We start from the raw sequence: 19,754 nt of genomic DNA, 5'->3' as shown, positions 1-19,754 counted from the left end.
AATTTATGACTTTAGCTTGGGCTTTCAGAAAAGCTATTTCAAATCTTCACTTTGATTTGGTTGTATCAAAACTACTCAAAATAACAGCGGGCCCTTTCTCGGAACCAGAATATGTTAGCGGCACCTCAGGATTGTGAACTGAAACCTCAGATACATCCCAGAAGAAAACTTGAGAAGGGAATTAAGCCACCGAGGGGAAAATCACCTTTTTTTCCCTTATTCCTTTGTTCCCCCTCCCCATCCACCCCCCAGACACGCCCAAACCACAAAGGAAGGTCTCCCCCACAACCCCCTGGGGAAAAGTCCCACCAGCCACCACTCCCCTAGAGCTTCCCACCAGGTGGACTGATCCTACCTCCAGGGTGGTGGGGGGGGACAGGGAGAGGCTGGGGGGAATCCCTGAGGCCAAGAGGAGAAAGCGAAGGGGGCCCTTTGGTTGGGATTTGTGTTAGGTCAACTCGACAAAGCAGGAGGAATTGATGTGTGTCCAGGGCAAAGAGTTCTAATATCGTAAGACTTACCTTAGCAGCTTAACTGCATACTTGTCTTAAGGACTGTCAGTCTGGTAACAAAATACCCCAGAAAGGATGTAGCTGATCCAGGCACTGACAGATCGCCAGAGGGGCGTCCCGGTTCCCTATCACAAAAGGAAATAGAGAAAGCAATGATGTAAAGTGAAATGTAACAAATTCACCAAATCAGAGCAATATGCAGAGGTCAAGGAAATTCAACTGAAAAGGTTAAAGATGAAATCAAATCCGGTGTAGGAGAATGAAAATCTATCCCAAAGCAAGGCCACCGGTGACGTGCTGTAGACAAGAAGCTAAATACTGCGTAGCACTGGGATCTTTCATTTTCATCAGATCAATAAAAGCTTATATTTATCAGGATTCCAAGCAGCTGCCACTTCTGACAACCTCCACTTTATTTTCCCACTCCTTGTGCTGTATCAGGGCAAGGAGGAGAGGAGAAGCAGCTTTTAATGCTATTTACACCTGAAGACACAATTCCATTAAGAGGTCCTGTTTTGTTAAAGAAACAGGGATTGATATGATTATATTGGCAGGAGCGCGGGAAGCCCCTTTGTTCTCCCCCCCATGTTCTCCCCTTTGCAATCCAGACCGGAGCCCGAGCCCTCGCGCGGAGATTTCCTGACACCAAGTCTGTGTGCGAGCACTTTTTTGTTCGAACTTACCATTTACAAAGAGAGGCGAGGCTTTCTGCTAAAACAGTTACCACTCTAATCATCTGTACAACAATATTTGCTATCAGGCATTCTAAATAGATTATCACCAGTCCATCTGTGTCATTATTGATTTATAAGGCTTTAAGCAGCTTTAGAATGGAAGCTTTCCCACTGAAGGGTTTCTTGTATAAATCAGAGCCGTGCTCAAATATAGCAGCCATCACTCAAGATATTGTTCTTAAAATCATAACAAGAAGGAGAAAATGATAAATTGCTTGTAATATACTGATCCAAACTGATATGCAAATCTTGTTTTTTAAATATATTACTTGAGTAAAAAGAGGCATCATTAACATATGAATGCTATATGCAAATGATAGTGACAGAGCAGATGTTGGCGCATGTAATTGACCTATATGTGAATTGCATCAGAGCCTTAACTCTATTAATTCACTACCCAGTAACTAGATATTGTCCAAAAAGTACATTCTTTGAAACCATATACTGGAAGCAAAGCTGACAGGGTTCCAGGGATTCTGAAACAAGGTCACTGTCACTAGTATTTTGCTGTCATCTGCATTCCCCTTCTTATGGATGACATCATCACGGGGCCGTGTAAATCGATCACTTAATAGCATTTAGAAAATACTGCAGTGGGGAACAGGTTATAAAAAAAAAAATGCCCCAGTTTTATTCTTTTTCTTGGCAGAAATGTCATACCTCTTAAACTGAGGGTTTGTGCATGAGTGCACTGTGAAACACACAGATGCCATTTTATTCCCCGTCTTTATTTTTCCACTTCTTCTCAGAATGACATTAAATTGTATTAAATAGCCTTTTGTCCACAGGGCACAGACCACCCCGCATATGATAATGTATTAATGCCCCACGTTCCAGCCACTGAGCTGAAACATTCTGAGACTTGGAGGATAAGTATGAAGCACCATTGTGTGTATAGCCTGCTAACAACTGTGACACATACTAATAGAAACATACCTAATAAATTACTGCTTTCAGGTCTAGCAAGCTGACATTTCTCTGCAAGGGACAATTTTATATTTGTGGCGCAGAACAAAATTGCTTCATATGAAGCCACTGTGGATTAGCATAAAAATTAACACTTAAATTTCGGCTTATTTTCCACCCTCTCCTCCTGCCACAACAATCAATTCCTCTTATAAATCTGATTAGATTTTATGATGCTTATTATTCAGAGCATGTCTCAACACAGCATTCACAGGCTTGAAGACTATTTGTTTAAATAGAAAAAAGAAGCAGATAAATCTATAGGTATTTTTTATTACCCCATTCCCCACCAGTTTCTTTCTCATATTGTAACATCAGTAATTGATTGCACACATTAATTAACATGTAAGGTAGAAATTCTGCATTATGCATGATTTATTTTCCTATCTGGTGAGTAGGTTTGTCTGCTGCCCTTGTGTTTCTAGGACATTGGGCTCGATTCTGGTCCAGACATAAATGCCAATGCTCATTCCCCCTGAAAGTTATTAATGTCAGATATGAAATGAGATTTTTTATTTCACCTGCTTACTAATCCACAAAAGCTGTTTTGAGTGATGCAGGCTTAAACGCCAAAATTTGAAATGATATATTGCTATATCTGATAACATGCAAATATGTTCATTAGACATAATTTAGCAGGAGAGAATAGCAACACTTTTATAACAAGTCTAGGTCAAAAATGGTTGTTAATTAAACAAGTCATGAAAAATGGCATTACAAGGAGACTGTCCAGCAGACACCAGACTTTCTAATGATATGCCGCTGGTAGGTACCCAATGCTTCCCATTAAAACGGAGAAGGGGAAAAAAAAAAAAAAACAACTTTCTGAGCATTTCACATAATCTAAAGCAAGGCTAAGAAAACTATACCCACATTAGGAACCTCAAATTGATCACATATTCTTCTTAGATCTTAATGATAACACACTACACTTCTACATTTGAAGATGTGATTTCACTTTCTGTCTTAGTGGCTTAAAGTGATTGATATGGTTGACTCCTTCACAAATACACCAGAAAAGAAATTAATACTATATCCGGCCATGCTTCTAGCTGCCCTGAGTGTTTATGGCTGTGTATGTTAAATCAAGAAGAGCGATAAGCATAGGGACGATTTGTCGTTGAGGGCAGGGTTGGGGAGGGAGGTGGTTGGAGGATGAAGGCAAGGCACAGGGGAACTGCGGGCCTGTGTCTACCTTTTCTGGTAGTCCTGCCCAAGGGGACGCTTCGGTTACCTAGGGAACCGGCTGTAGCAAGAACTCTTTTGATTGGCCATGAGTTGAGATTCAAATGGGTGGGGTTCTGGTAAGTAGGTACTCTAGGCCACCTTGTAGTGAACGGCTTGGCTTCTTGGAATGAGGCTTCTTGAGTACCTAGGGGAAGGACGGTACCTTGGGAGTGAAGTACCGTCTAGGGGAAGGCCAGGGGAGTTTCCAACTAGCCACCTATGCCGCCTTCTGTGCTGCGAGGGAAGTAGTCATAGAGTGGGAAGGGCTGAAAACATCTTCCGGGACCAACAGATGCCCCCCAAAGATGCCACCCAAGCCCACATGGGGGAAGCCATCCATGAGTTGGTGTTCTACTTATCCAAAGGATCCTTGTAGCTGGATACTCGAAGCCCAGTCTGTAAAGCAGGGAAAACACCTCTACACATTTGGAGTCATGCACGGTAAGGGAAGTTGAGTGGGAGAGCGAATAACCGATTCAGCAAACCAAAAGAAGTCCGCATCTAAGCTAGTGGAACAATCAACCTTATTCAAGACACCAACTCAGGCACAAAAGTTATCTCTAATCCTCACCCATTTGGTGAGGGCAGGTCCGTCCCCAAATACTTCGTGTCCAAGTGCAAAATACTCTCGCTCTCAGCCTGGCTTGCAGACAACATGACTACTACTGCTAGAAATCTCACCTCATCTTTGCATTGCGTTTTATGGTTTCTGCGCTTCTCAATACAGAATCTCAACTAGTGAACCAGGCACCGTGGCGTTCATCTCCACCATCTTTCATTGATAATGTGATATTCTACAAAAGAAAATGGATGGAAACTTGGTGGAGGAGGAAAAGGAAATGCTCGTTCTACAGGACACTTTGGTATCTTTTTTATCCCCACGGTGCCCTTCCCTGCATCCACTCCCCACTCTGCGTAGGCCCCTCGTGAGTTTATCTGGACAGACAGCCCCTCCTGTCCTCCCTGTTACACCGCAGTCCTGGTTCCTGGACATAACTATCTACTGCTTCCCCATGGGGGATTGTGACAGGTCTCACATTCTAGGAGGAGGCCAAGGATGGGCCAGGGTCACAAGACTTGTTGAGGAAGTCCTGGGGGGACCCTATAAGTTCTCAGGCAGTAGGGAAGCCCTGGGAAGGAAGATCTCAAAGACCCCAGCACAAAAGTGATATTTGGAAACCCCAGTCACAGTTGACAGGTTTAATGGTGTGTCTCACGGGCCAATGATTCCTTCTTGGGGGCCCCTGGTACTATGTACTCCCACATCCGATGATGAGGGAGATAGCCAGGGTCAACCTGGGGTTACGGTTAAACTATCCCACATTTCCCCAAAGCCTTGAATTCATTTCAAAGTGTTTCATCTGTTGAATGAATGAACTAACGCATCCATGAACAGATAGGAGAAGAAGTGAATGAATGCGGAAAGGCACGTATACATGGTTGGATGGAGAGATAAGGGCTGAAAGAGTTTTTAAAAAGCAATAAATGCATGAATTAATGTGTAAATGCAAAAATGCATATGTAGAGGAAAAGTGCCTCAGGAGTGGATGAAAGAAAACCACTGGTATCTTTTTAATAAGCAGGTATCCACACAGTTCTCCTGCAGGCCCGCCCAGGGGGCTGATGGACAACGTAAGAGAAGAAAGAGTAAGCAAGGTCTTGTTCTTTGTCATGGGGTTTGGTCGCCCGTCCTTGGCTTCCTTCCCACCACTCAAGATAAGCGTGTGGACCAGCCAGTAGGATTCTGCACAAGCTCTCCCAGGCTCATGAAGGAGATGAATATTCCCCCCCCTGGCTGAACCTGGAGGATGACAGAGGTCGGTGAGCTGGGTCTGAGCATAAGACAGCTGGCCTGGTGCAATCCTGCACCTGCTGGACACTGACACAATCTTCCCGGGAGGCAGGAGCATAGCCATCAGGGGCACACACCCTTGCCCAGTGCCTAGTACATGCCGGCACTGAAAGGACAAGCCACACATCAACCGAGCCTCCATGGACCCACCCAACAAATGGGGACAATGCATCCGAGAGTGTAGTTTGGAGTCTGGTGCCAGTGACTGCTCAACAACCAGCCATCATCATCCGAACTGCTACGCAGTTCTGCCCTGTGGGTTCTGGGTCCCCTGCTTGTGGAGGGTTTGCTCCCAGGTGGACATCCAGCTCTACCAAATGTATTGACAGCCAGGCTCTCCAAAGCAGGGGACTAGCCGGTAGGAACCCTCATGACTCCCTTCAAGTGTATATTTTATGTCTTCCCACAAACTCCACTGACCTGCCTGAACTTGGATATTTCTACTTAAAATGACTACGCAGGGTTCATCTTGGTAATGCTTTGCTCTTCTGTAGAACTTGATTTCCTATCTACAGAACCAAGAACTTGGTCTAGATCGTGGATTTTCAGCACTTTGTCCTAGTCCTTTTCCGAGGAGGTCTTCCCACATGTGAGCTGATGAAGACCACAGTCAAAGCTGCAGAGGAGAGCCCTGAGTTCTCCCCTTCCTGTGGCTCTCATGACCTCTCCTTGAAACTTCTGGAGTGTCATGGAAGCCAGTTTGTGAACTATTGGACTGGCGACTTCCTGATGGCCAAGAAACTGTTTGTTACTGTTAGTTGCATGGGAAGACATGTTCTGGATGCCCGGGAGTCAGCTGGACCGCACGCCCACTGTAGGACAGTCCTAAACACCCAGTCGGCCTGGTGTTGCACAGGGGCACAGAAGCTAGAGAGATGCCCCCAGCCCTGACTAGCCTCCAGCGCCTTTCTTCTACGTCCAGCTCTGCCATTAGTTCCAAGCCAGATCCCTCTGAGGCAGGCACTCAGACTCAGACCCAGGCAGGAGCCCCAAGGAAAACTATAGTCTCCTTGGGTCTACGGCTCCTGTGGGGAGCTAAAAAGTTGCTGTCTTAGGCACATGTTAGGAGAGCGAAACACCCTTAAACAGACTGGCCATGAGACCCTCTCAGAGATCATCTCCCACAACGAAGACAGAAACTCATCTGAAATGTCTCAAAGCAGACTGACTGCATTTTCCTCTTTCCTCCCTCCCACCTTTACTGGAGGAGGGGCACTTTGACCCCAGTTTCCGTTCCTTGCGTACCACCTTCTCCTTACCCCATCCGCTTAGACCTGCGCCATTACCTAGTTATGAATCTTCTTGAAATCGACTCACAGGTTTCCTTCCATTGATTTGTTCCAGAGGGAAATTTTGTACAATACTGCCCAAAATAAAAAAAAGTATTTATTCCTCTTTTAATAGGTAAAACCAATGTCCTGCCGTATCAAAGAGGAAAAGGCTCTGCCATGTTGAATCTGATGTCATCTCCTAGCAGCAGAGGGCAGGGAAGGAGCACACCAACTTTGGGGGAGGGGCTTGGCCATGAACCCTCCCCCCACTACATTTCTGACTTGAGCACCTGAAAACCTGGCTGAGTCCCAGTTTCCTTGTCTGTGAAATGGGATGATAGTCGTACCTATCTTATAAAGCTGTTGTAAGAATTGAATTAAGTGAGATAATTAATTAATGATTAATTAATTGAGATGACATGCCTGGCATGTAGTTGGCTGTTGTTGTTGTTGTTGTTGTACTAAAACATAAGCCAGGAGGAGGGGAAGATCTCACAGACCTGGCCGTCTATCATGGGTTTGCCACAGAATGTGGGCTCGCATACACTGAACTAGACAAGCTGAGTGACACAGGGACAAGGCCAGGGGCTAAGCATCAGCAGCCTGGTCCTCACCCAGGCCCACTGGCAGCCTCTGGAGTCCCATCCCTGTGTGCCTGGACTCTCCCAAGTCTACAGTTTGAGGATCGAACCCAGAGGTCCCCGAAGGACCTTCTGGCCATGGGGAAGTCAAGTCCCCGAGCCCAGCACCAGCCCAGCCATGCTAAATAACGACTCTGCTCCAGCTTCCAGGCTGTGGCAGGCGCTGGTGAGGGGGGTGGGGGGAGGAAGGGGCAAGAAGTAACTGAGACATAAGGCCCAGGGTTGGCACATATCGGGTCCCCAGTCTGAGACCCCTAACTGGCAGAAGGCCTCGAGTGTGGGGGATGGGACCTGAGAGTTGGCCCAGGGGTGCACATCAGCACAGCTCCCAACCCCCAAGGTACAGCACCCTAGGCTGTGTCTCTCCCTTGGCCTCCTTTCCGAGGGCCACCCATGGCCTTGACTCACTTCCTCAACGTCTTCTGCTTTGTGACTATTCACATCCACACATTACCTTAAAGAAGTCCCGAAGAGGCAGACTTCATAGGGGACCCTCGGGAGTGACCAGCCTCCTGCCTCCTCCGCAATCCACGCCAGCATCCGTGGGTGAGACTTTCTCAGGAACAGAAGCATGTATCTGTGTCCTGAGCAGCATTTGGGTCCCCCAAGAACAGGTCACCATCTCCCAGTTTTTACAGCAAATAGTCCCTCCACAAAAGGGTACCCGTTTTACAGATACAAACAAGAAAGGCACATCCTCTTGAATCTGGTAGAAACCATGGGCCTTTGCCATGGCAAGTTCATGCATGCATGTTAGGATGTTTCTCTCATTGCCTGGAGGCTCTGAGCCTCCCCTGGGACCCCCAGTCAGCAGCCCTGATGCCCAACACCCCCCCCCCCGCCTCTAGATGGGCACCGGCCTGCCCAGAGTAAAGACTTTCCTGCAGGCACCATCCCCCGCACCCCAAGTGAGAGCCTCCCCCAGGCCAGTCCCTTGTACCAGGAGAGGGAGGTGCTGAGAAACTCGTCCACTTCCGTCAATAGAGCTTGTGATGATTATCACAGAGAGACGCTCGCCCACCCCCCGGAATCCCTAGATGTAGGCTTCCGGATGAACGACGACACAGGCAGAGGTCCGTTTTGGAGGCATAAACACATGCTCTCTAAAATAGGCAATGTTGAGTCTCTGGTACAAAACGAGGGTATAAAGCCGACACTGTTTACAATCTGCTGGATCCCTTGGACTTGGGAGCCCTTTTCCAGAAACAGTCATGTGAAAGGCACTTTCTCAGGAGCGGGTGCTTGTCTTCGTCCCAGGCAAGCTAGCAGGACGCTACCATAGAAGGTTCTCCCCAGGGGCCCACGTGTGTCCCTGCAGGGGTGGTGGGCACCAAGGGGACAGACCCAGGGAAGCAGCCCCGGGACCCGCTGAAGCCAAGGACCTGCCCCTGTCCTCATGTGAACGGGCTCATTCCACCAGGACTGACCAGCCCTGCAGCTCACACGATGGCTGACAAAACCCAAATCATTTCTTCAGGTGTTCACCACTCTACAGTCTTTATGAAAACAAACCGTGTAAGAAACCAACAACCACCACAAAAAAAATGTATTTTCTCATTTCTTTGAATTGTTCTGCTTGGCAATTTTATTGCGCATTAGTTCAAAATAAGCTGCCAATAAAGTTGGATAAAATTAAACTCATACTGGAGTCTTTCCCTCAATAATTTGTGTCGGGTTGTTTTTATTTTCATAAGGATTTGAAGTGCAGCGCTATCTGAGGTTCAGAATTTCACTGTCTGGATGGTCCCAACTTAATCTCTTACCGGGCTTATGAATTCCAGTCTCCGTTCTTTTAAAATGAGTTGAGTTCTACTGTTAGCTTCAGACCAAGAGAGCTCTGTGGCCGTTTTGTCTTTCCCTGTACAAAAGCACGACAGAACACCAGAACCTTCCATAGCGTAATTAGGCTTTTGAAAAATCACGTGATTTGTAATTTAGCAGAACCTCAGAACACGGCCTGATTCTCACTCCGAAAGTCAACACTGGTTTGCGTGTATGATTTCAGGAAGACGCTTGTTTTAAAGGGAGCATTTGTGGATAGGCCAAAATGATTCACTTTTAAGACGGCAAAAAAAAAAAAAAAAGGAAAGGAAAGAAAAGAAAAGAAAGAAAAAAGAGACATCTTGGGAGTAAAAATAATGTGTTATCGTAATTTGACTATAGCAAAAATCAAACGTGGTGTGTTGTAGGCAAACAATAGGAATTTTTATGCAACTAAACATTTTTCTGGCCATCTAACCATGATTTATACAACTAAAATGATAAATTTAATCCCATCACCAGTAGATCAATTGCAGGTATAACAGATAAAACCTGAATAAATCATCGTATCACTGTATTGGAAACACAAACAGTAGATAGAAGCGGGAGTTCAGACTTTAAACTGAAATCTGTTTCCAGGCATTCCAAGGACAATTTGCAGTGGAGAAGTTCAATGTATACACAAAGTCATCTGATCCAAATATGCTAATGATTTTTATTGGTCAAATCTTAAAAGTGAGGTTTATTTTTATGAGTATGCATTAATTAACCCAGCATGGACTATCTCTCAGACTATCTTGCCAGGGACTTTCATTTAAACATGTTTATTGTGAAATGTTTGCATTCTCCACATTTGCGGCCCACACACAGATTATTTCATACTTTCCTTTAGAGCACTTAGAAAAGTTAAAAGGAGTTATTGTTTTTGATTAATGCCATTTTGGGCAGTTAAAAAAAAAAAAAGGCAGTTCCAAACCCTAACTCTGCATAAATTCTTTGACATTGAAAACAATGTCTGTAAATTCTAGGGCACAGAGATATGGGGCGGGGGGTGGGGGGCTGTTTTAAGGTGGCCTGCTGAAACCAAACCTTGGTCCCTCGGGTGTTTGCATGAAACTCGTGTGGGATGGCAATGGCTCAACGTGGTACAGCTATCAGTCCCGAAAAAGAGAGGCAGCCCGCTCGGGGCCGTGGCACAGGGCCGTGGCACAGGGCCGTGCAGATGGTAGTTCTAAAGCCTTGCCTGTCATCTTTTGATTAAGAAAAGGAAATGATTTCACTAAAAAGATATTCCCTCTTGTGTTGTTTTGTTTTAACTAAGTTTGTACTTTCCACCAAACTGGACATATTTACGGAGACTCATAAGTTACTCCACGATTACTAACATCACGGCAATCTCAAGAAACTATTTTTTTCCTTGCCAATTATCCAAATATCATAACTATAAAATATCTTAAAACATTCTCCGTACTGTAAACATCTTAGCTACAAAGCTTCGAGTGTAAACAGTGTGATGCATCAGAATGGTTTTAAGCGATGTTATAAAAAGTGCTCTTAAAAACTAAACAAAAATGTAAAGCTTCCATCTGTTTTATGATTTTTCCACTGCTGAACGGCTGCTGTGTGCCAGTTCACTGAACCGTGGCTTGCTAAAGAGATTTCTGGGGTCACAGATTGAAAAAACAAAGAGCACGTCTTTAATGGTGGGATTTTTTTTTTCCCTCAAGTCATCCTGACATGGCTGGAACGGAATGAAGTACGCGACGGCAGGAGTCGGGGTGCCTGTTGCAGAAGGAACCCTCTCTCTGAGAGACTCGTGTTTTCTAAAGGATGTCATTTCTGCCATTACCTTGGGGTTTTCGGTGATGGTCTACCGGCGACCTCAATACTCTCTTACTTCCTCACAGAATTTTCTTTGGAGCCTTGCATGTACAGGTTAAAAATAGACAGTAAATTGCACACTACGAGAAAGCATTCAAGCTTATTTCTGTGTATGTATGCAGGTACGACACTGGGTAGTTTAGAGACTACGGTCTTCCCTCTGCTCCAAGCCCCGGTCCAAGGGGATGCCGGGGTGCCTGGGCAGGTGGAGGACCCCTCAAAGATGCAAGAGGAAAACCGTTGTTGGCCTGGAAGATTGGTCTCTGATGCACTGGGAAGTTGAGAAAGGGAGGGAGCTGAGAGAGAATGTGTGTGGAATCCAGTCCCGGTGCTCTGATGACATTGCTCCAGGGGTAGCTGAGGAGGAAGGAGAAGCTGGGTCCAGTGTAGTCTCCCATCAGGGACGGACTACTGCTCAGATGTGTTCTGGGGGTCCTCTTATCACCTAACCCTTGTCCCCTGAGGCAACATCTGAGGCATAACAACCACAGGAACACAGGGTTTGGGCTTCTTGGACAGATTAGCTGGCCCTTGTTCCCGCAGGGATGGAGCTACAGGGCCTGTGGGGGGTGGGGAGATCTCTGACCTCCACCGCAGGAGAGGTTCAGAATTTGACCAGATGTCCTGATTCCCACCGCTGCCCTTTAGGAGAGCAGACATCTGCAGAGCTGGGATGGTGTGGGTAGTGGTCCGCCAGGGGCTAGGGCTTAGCTGGGAGTCTGCTTGTCTTTCCTGGGGTGACAAATGCACACGAGACCTCCTGCAATGCAGTCATCCAGCTCGCAACGGTGGGGTACCCCAACGTGGGACTCTTTAACAGATATGCAGGGAAGAACACCTCCCAGTCCGCGGCTCCCACGGCCTGTCTCAGCCTGTCTCCCTCTCCAACCTCTCTTCCACACCCCAGGGCCATGCTGCCCCTCCTTTCTCCCGACAGTGCAGAAGCCTCATAGCCCTCACCCGAAGGTGGGCTTGTCCATCTCTGGGAGGGGGTCTGTGGATCAGAGTGGGAGGCCTATCATGCCCAAGGGCCCCTCACCCAGGTCCCTGGTGAGGCCAGCACATCTGTGAGCAGATCGCTGCCGGGGGATGAGCAAGGGCCTATGGGTGTCACACCCTGAGGCCAGAGGGCACTGCTTGGCAGGATGGGCACCCTTGAGAAGCAGACCTGAATCCATCCCTCCTCCTCCTACTGGAGTGTCACGCCTGCACCAGACCCAGCAGACCAGCGACCAAGAGAGACACCCCTCACCCCCCTGGAATGAGTGCCCGGCCCCACAAGCTCTTCCAGGACTCCCACGGCACTTGGAGCTTCAAGAGCCCCCTCCAGACCCCGGACCGCCCCACGTGCCCTCCGGCTCGGCCCCCGCGGCTGCAGCGGCCCGAAGCTCACCCAGCCGGTGGGCCCCGTGGGTTGGCGTGATTCTGCGCGCATTCCAAATTTAAATCTGGGACGCTCTCCCCTTTCTTCGCTGCTCCAGAACATGGGGGAGGCATCTGCCTGGAAACAGCTGTCACCCAAAGGAGGGGGTGGCACATGCATCTCTCCTGCGCGCACGGCCGTCAAAAGCCACACATCAGCCTGGGTTACTTAGTTACAGAACTTCACAGCCTGGGGGAGGAAGGCAGGGCTGGGGAGAGAGCCCCAGGCTCTGGGCCCTGCACCCCACACCTATCCACAGAGCTCTGCAGGGGGACACTGTGTCCCCGCTTCATCGTAGGGAAACTGAGGCTCCGTGCTGCAGGTCGCTCGGCGGCTAAAATAACGCGGTCATCCGGATAGCAAACAACGGGAGCTAATCCTCACTGGCATGTGATGACGCTCATCTGGGCCAGCTCCCCTTGGCGTGGCTCAGGTTCGAACCCCTACCACAGCCTCAGTAATGCCATCGGCACCGCCCGCAACAGATCGGAGGGCGCTCGGGGGAAGGAAGGTCCCGTCATTCGCCCCAGGCAAAGTCACCAGGTAGTGAGAGAACCAGGAGCCAAGGTCAGGCTGTCTGGCTCCCTTCCCCTGCCACGATGCCACCCTGTCTGTGACTGACATCGCGGGCATCGCTGGTGCACGAGGGCAGCAAACACGGGGTCTCACAGGGAGCCGGCTGAGGTCTTTCGACTTAACGCAGTATTACATTTAATTTCTATTATTCAGTTTATCGGCAAAACACGGGTATCTGGAAAATGAGGCTCAGAGACGTGCAGCTTTCTGAAGGTCCACCAGGGAATGGCAGTGGGGGGAGAGGGGGCCGGCATGCCCCCGTCGAGGACCCATCCCGGGCTGCAGCATGCCTCCTGCCAGGAGCCAGGATGGGATTTCAGAAGAGGAAAGCGGACAAGAACTGGTGTGTCGCGCTCATCAAAGTGCTAGAGATGCTGTTTGGGATTTGCTGCTCCTGCCAACCCATGTGTACTTCTCACTAAGGCTAATCTCGATTATAATGAGGGTTTATACTAAGTCTAGAGAAAGGAGGAAGGCCAAGCCTAAATCTACAGTTCATGCAGACGGGGGTGGGAGTTACGACAAACACTGACCATATTTAGGAGAAGTTGGGAAACTGGGGGCGCCAGCCATTCGGCTCAGCGACCCAACTCCGTGGGCCAAGCAGCCCGGCTGGGAGTGTCCAATGCCAGCGCTGGCTTCCCAGTCTGTGCAGAGCCACAGGCAGGGGTTTCCATCCATCTCCCTTCAAGGGGTCCAAGTTCCAAGAGCAGGAAAGGGGATGAACTCGAGGGGCAAAGCAGAATTACAAAGGAGTCACAACCAGGCTGCCATACAGAGAGCAGAGGTCCCCAGGACCAGGATCCAAGCGCAAGACCTGGGACCAGGGACCTGTAAAGCCACTATCTACCCATCCCTGAGTTCCCACAGCTCGGATACAGACAGCATGAAAAATGCTGGCGGGTCAGGCTGCACTTTCCTCGAACTAATCACTAATGAAGTTTGGGGTGAGCTATTTTGAAAGCAGCCCACACAGCATAACCACACGCCGTCATCAGCTGCGATCCTCAAATGCAATTTCATTCATAATTAAATATGAAAAAGCCACCACCTTAAAATAACATCAGGGGTCACAGCTGAACTCCCCAGCCTGGGTTTTGGCCTCTGTTGACCTATCCGAGATGGTTCCCAACACCTCCCAGGCGGAGGCACACACGATCACTCCAACCCCAGGAGTCCTCCCGCACTGACCCTCCACACCCCCCCCCCCCCGACACACCTGCGGGCCTGCCTCCACACCTCTGCCCATCCCACCTTGCCTTCTGTGCACACCCTTCTCCCTCCTCTCTGCCTCCAGGTGACAGCTGGGACTCAAGGATCAGCTTGATTGGGCACCACAGCTCCAGAGAAACCTCGGACAGACCAAACCTGACAGGCCCTTTGCCAGCCTCTGAACTCTATAACAATGGCTTCTATGAACCTTCATCAGCAAGGCTGCTCATGCATGCTGGGTGTTCTCTTCTTTTTGCCCTTCCAAGCATCATTAGGATTACAAGTATGGACATCCCATTCATTCATTCATTCATTCATTCATAATATTTACTGAGCACCTGCTATGTGCCAGACGCCAGAGAAGCAACAGTGAATGATCAGACATGGTCCTGGCCCTCCTGGAGGGCATCGTCTAGACACAACAGATGTGAAATACAACAATAAATATGCAGTAGATTTTTCTAGCTGGACTCAGTCAGTCAGGTCCTGCCCTACACTCATATTGAAATCTAAACCAGTGTAGGACACAGGCTATGCTGGCCAGTCCATGGTTCTGGGCAGGTCACCTCCTCCCTGGTCCATCCATGGCTCTGCTCCAGATCTCCTCCTGGATCCACACTTAGGAGATATTCACTGGGTGGTGACAGTCAGAGCTGGGTGGATGTCCGCCACCGAGATGGCCCCCTCTGGTACCAGCAAGCGCTGGGTGGATGCGGCATGAGTCTCCTCACCTCATCTCCTCCCCAGTGCCTGGAGGGGCTCCTCTCGGGAGTCCGTTCTCTCAGCCCTGAGGCTATGAGGGCCATTTTCTGCCCAGTTCCCTGGGCTGTCCTGGGGCACAGAAGGAATCTTTCCTGCTGGAACTGCCCCCAGGCAATGATCTTTAAAACACTACTGCTTGTGCACTAACCACCTGCCCTGAGGGCGTGGGCTTATTCTCTGTCCTGGTCCTACATGGGTACCCTCCAGGCTTGCCACCACAGCTCAACATTGAGCCATCCGGTGGCCAAGAAGACCACAGGGCTCAAGGTGGGGCCAGGCTTCCAGAAGCTCATGGACCTCAAGGGGAGGAGATGCTGCACGTGCAAGGCCAGACACGACATGCACCTGGCAGGAGGCAGCGGCTTTACGGCAGCTTCGTTAGTGAGAGCCGCGATCCAGCTGAGCTCCGAACATGCATTGTTGTCTTTGATCCACAACAGACCTATTAGATCAAGAAACGAAGGCTCCAGGAGGCCGAGTGACATGTCCAAGGTTCCATAACGAACCATGGAACCAATGCGCAGGTCCCAAGCCTGCTTCTTCCCCACCTGTGCTAAGTTGTCCATGTCCCAGCCTCTGCTGCTTGGGTCAAGGCCCTAGTCCCGCACGCCCTATGGAGACCTCAGGGTCTCAGCATCACCATGGTCAGGCTGCTGTGTGACGCTCCCACAGCGCTGTCATCCGCACAGCAAGCCCAGGAAACAGCAGAGGAGATGGGGGGGAGCGGTCCGCGGGGAGCTGTGACCTCCCCACGATGACTGCGGAAGCGTGTCCTCACCTGCTCTCACACCCGCACACCCAGACCCCGCTCCGGTTCTCAGGGCCCTACTCTCCTCATCTGACAGGCGGGAAGTCACAGTTACCTGCCACAGGGGAATTGGGTTCGAATCCCAAAAGGAAAAGACGGGTTTCGGGGGCTGATAAGTTCCTTCGTGGACTTTCTGAGTACTCAGGGAATACGCTTTTAAAAACATCTTTCTCCATCCCTCTCCAGGACTCGTGCAGCTTGGGGTCCACTTGGGATGTCAGTATCAATACCCAAACCATCAGAATTATGAGTCTTTCTACATGAAGGGAGGAGAATGTTCTGGAACCTCACACACTCACTTCCCATTGGCGAAGCTGCTTCTTTTTCTGGTTGCGATCACATGCAAAAGCACGCACAGCGCTCTCACTTCATTGAAAGTTGTGGGTCTGTCACCAATCATGTCCATCAATAATCAGCAGATTACCAGCCTGCTTGTGCAGACACTTCTATTTTCAACCTGAAGGGTGGTTTGGGGGTTTCTTTTAAATTTAACTATCCTCATTAAGGATTCATAGCACACCAAAAGAGTGATGTTTTAAAAAAAATCATCTTTGCAGAGAAGGAATATCAGCAAAAATAATCACTATTCCAGGCTCAACAATGAGTCCCTAATGAGGACAGCAGTCATCAGTTAAATAAACATATCATTAGGGTGAGAATGGATGTGTCAACACAGACACAGTCCACTAATTTGGGGAGGGGAGAGGTAGGTCGTTGGTGGTCAGTCTCGGTAGGGTCCGGCTGGAGGGGTGGGTGTGTCTGGGGCAGAGTCATAGCTCATCTTTCAGAGGTAGGGCTCACGGTGTGGGCGAGGTCAGGTCAGGTTAGGTGGGAGCTACCAATGAGACAAATGCCAGAAGGTGGACAATGGGGCACTGCCCAGGGGATCAGGTAGCCTGCAACAGTGGGCACGTTTTATCCAGGAAAGACCCAGAAAGCTCCAGAGATAGCACAGATAAGGAAGACAGGAAGAGGAGCCTCTTAGCCAGACATCCCACCGCCATGTTGTTCCCAGAGGCCAAGCCCTTCCCTGGGCAGCCAGGGTGGGCACAAGGTATCCACCCAGCTCTCCTCAACAGCAGCCCCACGGCGAGGCTTCCTCCGACAGTGCAGAATCCAGGGGTACTCCCTGAGGAGTGGCAGGCACCCTGTCTAGGGTCCACAGTCCTCTAGAGATGAAACTGGGGCTCTAGGCCGGGAGAGGCGGCTGGGTCACGGAAGCATGAGCTCTCTCCGCAAAGACTCTGAGTAGTTTTCGCCGTCAGGCAGTGTGCGAGGTGCTGGAGTGCAGCGTAGAACAAGGGGCGTTTGGCCCTGTCCCTCATGGGGCTTAAATTTGTGGGTGGGGGGAGGAAAGGAATTAGGATAATTACAGGATATAGGAAAGTGTTACAGAGGGCATAAACAGGGTGAGAGACAGCCAGCAACGGGGGTCTTTCTGAGGAGGGGACATCTGAGCCGAGGTCTGGGGGAGGGACCGTGACAGCAAAGGAGCCAAGGGCAAGAGTAGGAAGCGGGCAGCGGCTGAGGGTGTGTGTGCGTGCGACAGAGGGCGTGCAGCAGCACGCTCCCCCGGGACCACTCCTCTGAGAAGGATGGAAGGGCTGAGGTCACGAGGGCTGGAGGTCGCGGTGGGTACCCCTGCCTGCAGGAAAGACAAGAGCCAAAGATCTGTACTGGGTCCAGGCTCGATGAGAAAGGCCCCAGATGGCTCTGCTTTCTCAGGGCAAGTGAGTCGCAACAGAGGACAGCAACACGAAGGAGGACAGTGTGGCCATTTTGGAGAGCGAGCCCTAGAGAAACACCCAGAGGCTCGGAAAAAGCCACCAGCTTGACCGTGCCGTTTTCCGCCGTCAGTGGAGGTGCACGGACTATCACAGACCAGGTGATTATCACGAGCTCACCCGAGGCGAGAGGTTTTTTCCAGGTGCCCATGATGGAAGAGAAGGAGGCCAGGGGACTGAGAAGGGGTGCAAGGAAGGAACAGAAATGCCAGACCCGAGCTCTCAGCTGGGTGAGGATGAGCAAGAAGGCTGGGAAAGGGACAGTGAAGCAGCTGTGTCAGGGGCTGGAGACACGGGTCATTTGACAGACAAGGGATCACAAAAAATGAGTGGGAAAAAAGAGCAGCGATGGACAGACGAGAGGACAGGTGGAAGCCAGATTTCAGTGCAGGTACCAGCCACTACTAGTGGCCATGGGCTGGATGGCCAAGGTCCAGTGGAAAAAAACTTGCTGGAGATGAGAGGGTCAAGGGGGTAGAGTCCAGCCTGTTGGATGCATGACCTTGACACTCTTGGGCAGTAACACTGGCCGACAGAGCAGCAGCAACTCCAACTGAAAGCATACCTCAGGGAACACCAAGGCCAAAATGGCGGGCTATGAACAATTTCCTTACATCCGCTCCCCTTGCTCCCTCCACGAAGAAACCCAACTGGATATACACATTACTGCAACAGGGCAGACGAGATCTCAGATTGTGGCGGTCAAGGACCATCTAAGAGGAACCAGTGATCTGTCACAAAGATAAACAATATTCTTAGCTTCTGGTGTCACTGACCTCGTGACCTGATTTTCCCACTCTGTTGCTGGGAATGCAGCGGACTGACCTCATGCCTGGTTTTCCCAGTCTGTTGCTGGGAATGCAGGAGACCCTGAAACCTCGAGCTCTTAACTCCTCAAATCCAAGTGTGGAGCCAAGTGGTACAGTTACATTTGGGAAACCACGCCTCAAGCAAGGGCACTTCTGACCCTCAGGTCAACTTCTGCCCAGTAAAGCCCTCAGGGCTTTGAAATGGGTTCATTGGCAACACCTGGACATTACCTAGACAGCTGCTTCTAACCCTTTCTGATCCTGGAGATGGGAATCTACAGCCGAGAGCCACAATGCCACTTTCCAAACACCTTTGGTGGCAGAACAAGGCCTTGACTCAGGCCTCACAACTCCCAGCTCCACAGTCCAGGGTCTTCTGAGTCCCTCGGATTCTCTCCCAGCCCAGAATGCTGCCAGGCTCTGCTCTCCCACAGCGCACGTGGATACAAAGCAAAAATGCCCCATCCAGCCTGTACCCACAAGACCCAGTGCACGGGAAACTGCCATCAAGAGCAGGTTTCGCCCCAGTTCTGTAACTTCTGTCCAAGCTGCTTACACGCCCAAATTTATTTTCATATAATACCAGTGGCCACAAACTTAAATACGATCAGACATAGTACAATTAATATTTAACATGTGGGCACCCAAAGTCTCTTGGCGATATGACGAATACAGTACACAATATATTACTCAGTATTTACCCAACTCAGAAAAATGAGTAGTGGTGCTGGTGTTGGCGGGGAGAGGAGTCACAGTAAGTGAGCCGAAGTAGTATTGATTGATGCCTACTGTATACCAGGCAAGCTTTTGAGTCCTTTCAAACACAGCATCTCATTTAAGTCATGAGATTATAAAATACCAGTGAAAACACTATTTTGCAATATTTTAGTCTATTCAACTCCATCAATATTTTTCAAAAATCGAGTAGCACAGCTCAATAATACTCAAATCCATTCTCTGATTTTTCTTCAGAAATTTCATAGAAAAAGTCTCCCCCCCCCCCCAAACGCTGACCCTGTAAAGTTATGCCCCAGAGCAAAATATCTTGCCAGGGTCATAAATCTCCATTAAAAAGTGTTTGCTTTCATGGAAATATTGACGACCTCAGAACTTAAGAGCAAGGACCACACGTTGTGCCTGGATGCAGCAAGACGGCCTGATAAACTGTGGTATGGGCCTTCCCCTGGGCCTTCCAGGGTCTGTCCAGAAGACAACTCCAACAAGTCCTTCTAAGGGTCATAAATTAGGAGCTCTCTTAAATGTGACCGAATTTCCACTTTTACAAATGTTTTATTGTTATCGTTTGGTCCCACTTTACAAAACAGAACTCCATTAATATTACTCCCTTCGAGTTTCTGTCTATAAGCAGACATTCTGCTAGACGTGCCTGAAATATCTCCCCAGCTCCTGTTTCCCTGGCCCCTCACCTCCCAAATTCCAACTAAGCGTATTTTTTACTCAAAGGGCAAAGTTGGACTAGGATTATGCATGTTTTCCGTGCAAAGGATATGTTTTTCAACAAGCAGGACCACATT

At 49.3% G+C, this 19,754-nt stretch overlaps 1 protein-coding gene across 7 annotated transcripts in view; it reads right to left on the bottom strand.

Annotated features, from left to right (window-relative positions):
- Positions 1-19,754, bottom strand: part of ZNF536 (zinc finger protein 536) — a 423,563-nt gene that overhangs the window by 312,260 nt on the left and 91,549 nt on the right. For 6 of the 7 annotated variants that reach the window (XM_045988393.1, XM_045988392.1, XM_045988397.1 and 3 more), the window contains one exon: positions 522-637. The exons of the other annotated variant lie outside the window; for it this stretch is intronic. The gene's annotated coding sequence lies outside the window, so the exon portion shown is untranslated. The remainder of the gene's footprint in view (positions 1-521; positions 638-19,754) is intronic. 7 annotated transcript variants of the gene reach the window in all.

This window comes from Meles meles, chromosome 19, assembly GCF_922984935.1.
Source record: "Meles meles chromosome 19, mMelMel3.1 paternal haplotype, whole genome shotgun sequence".
Taxonomy (NCBI): Eukaryota; Metazoa; Chordata; class Mammalia; order Carnivora; family Mustelidae; genus Meles; species Meles meles.
Note: the sequence above shows the minus strand (reverse complement) of the source record. Positions and strands in the feature narration are given on the sequence as shown.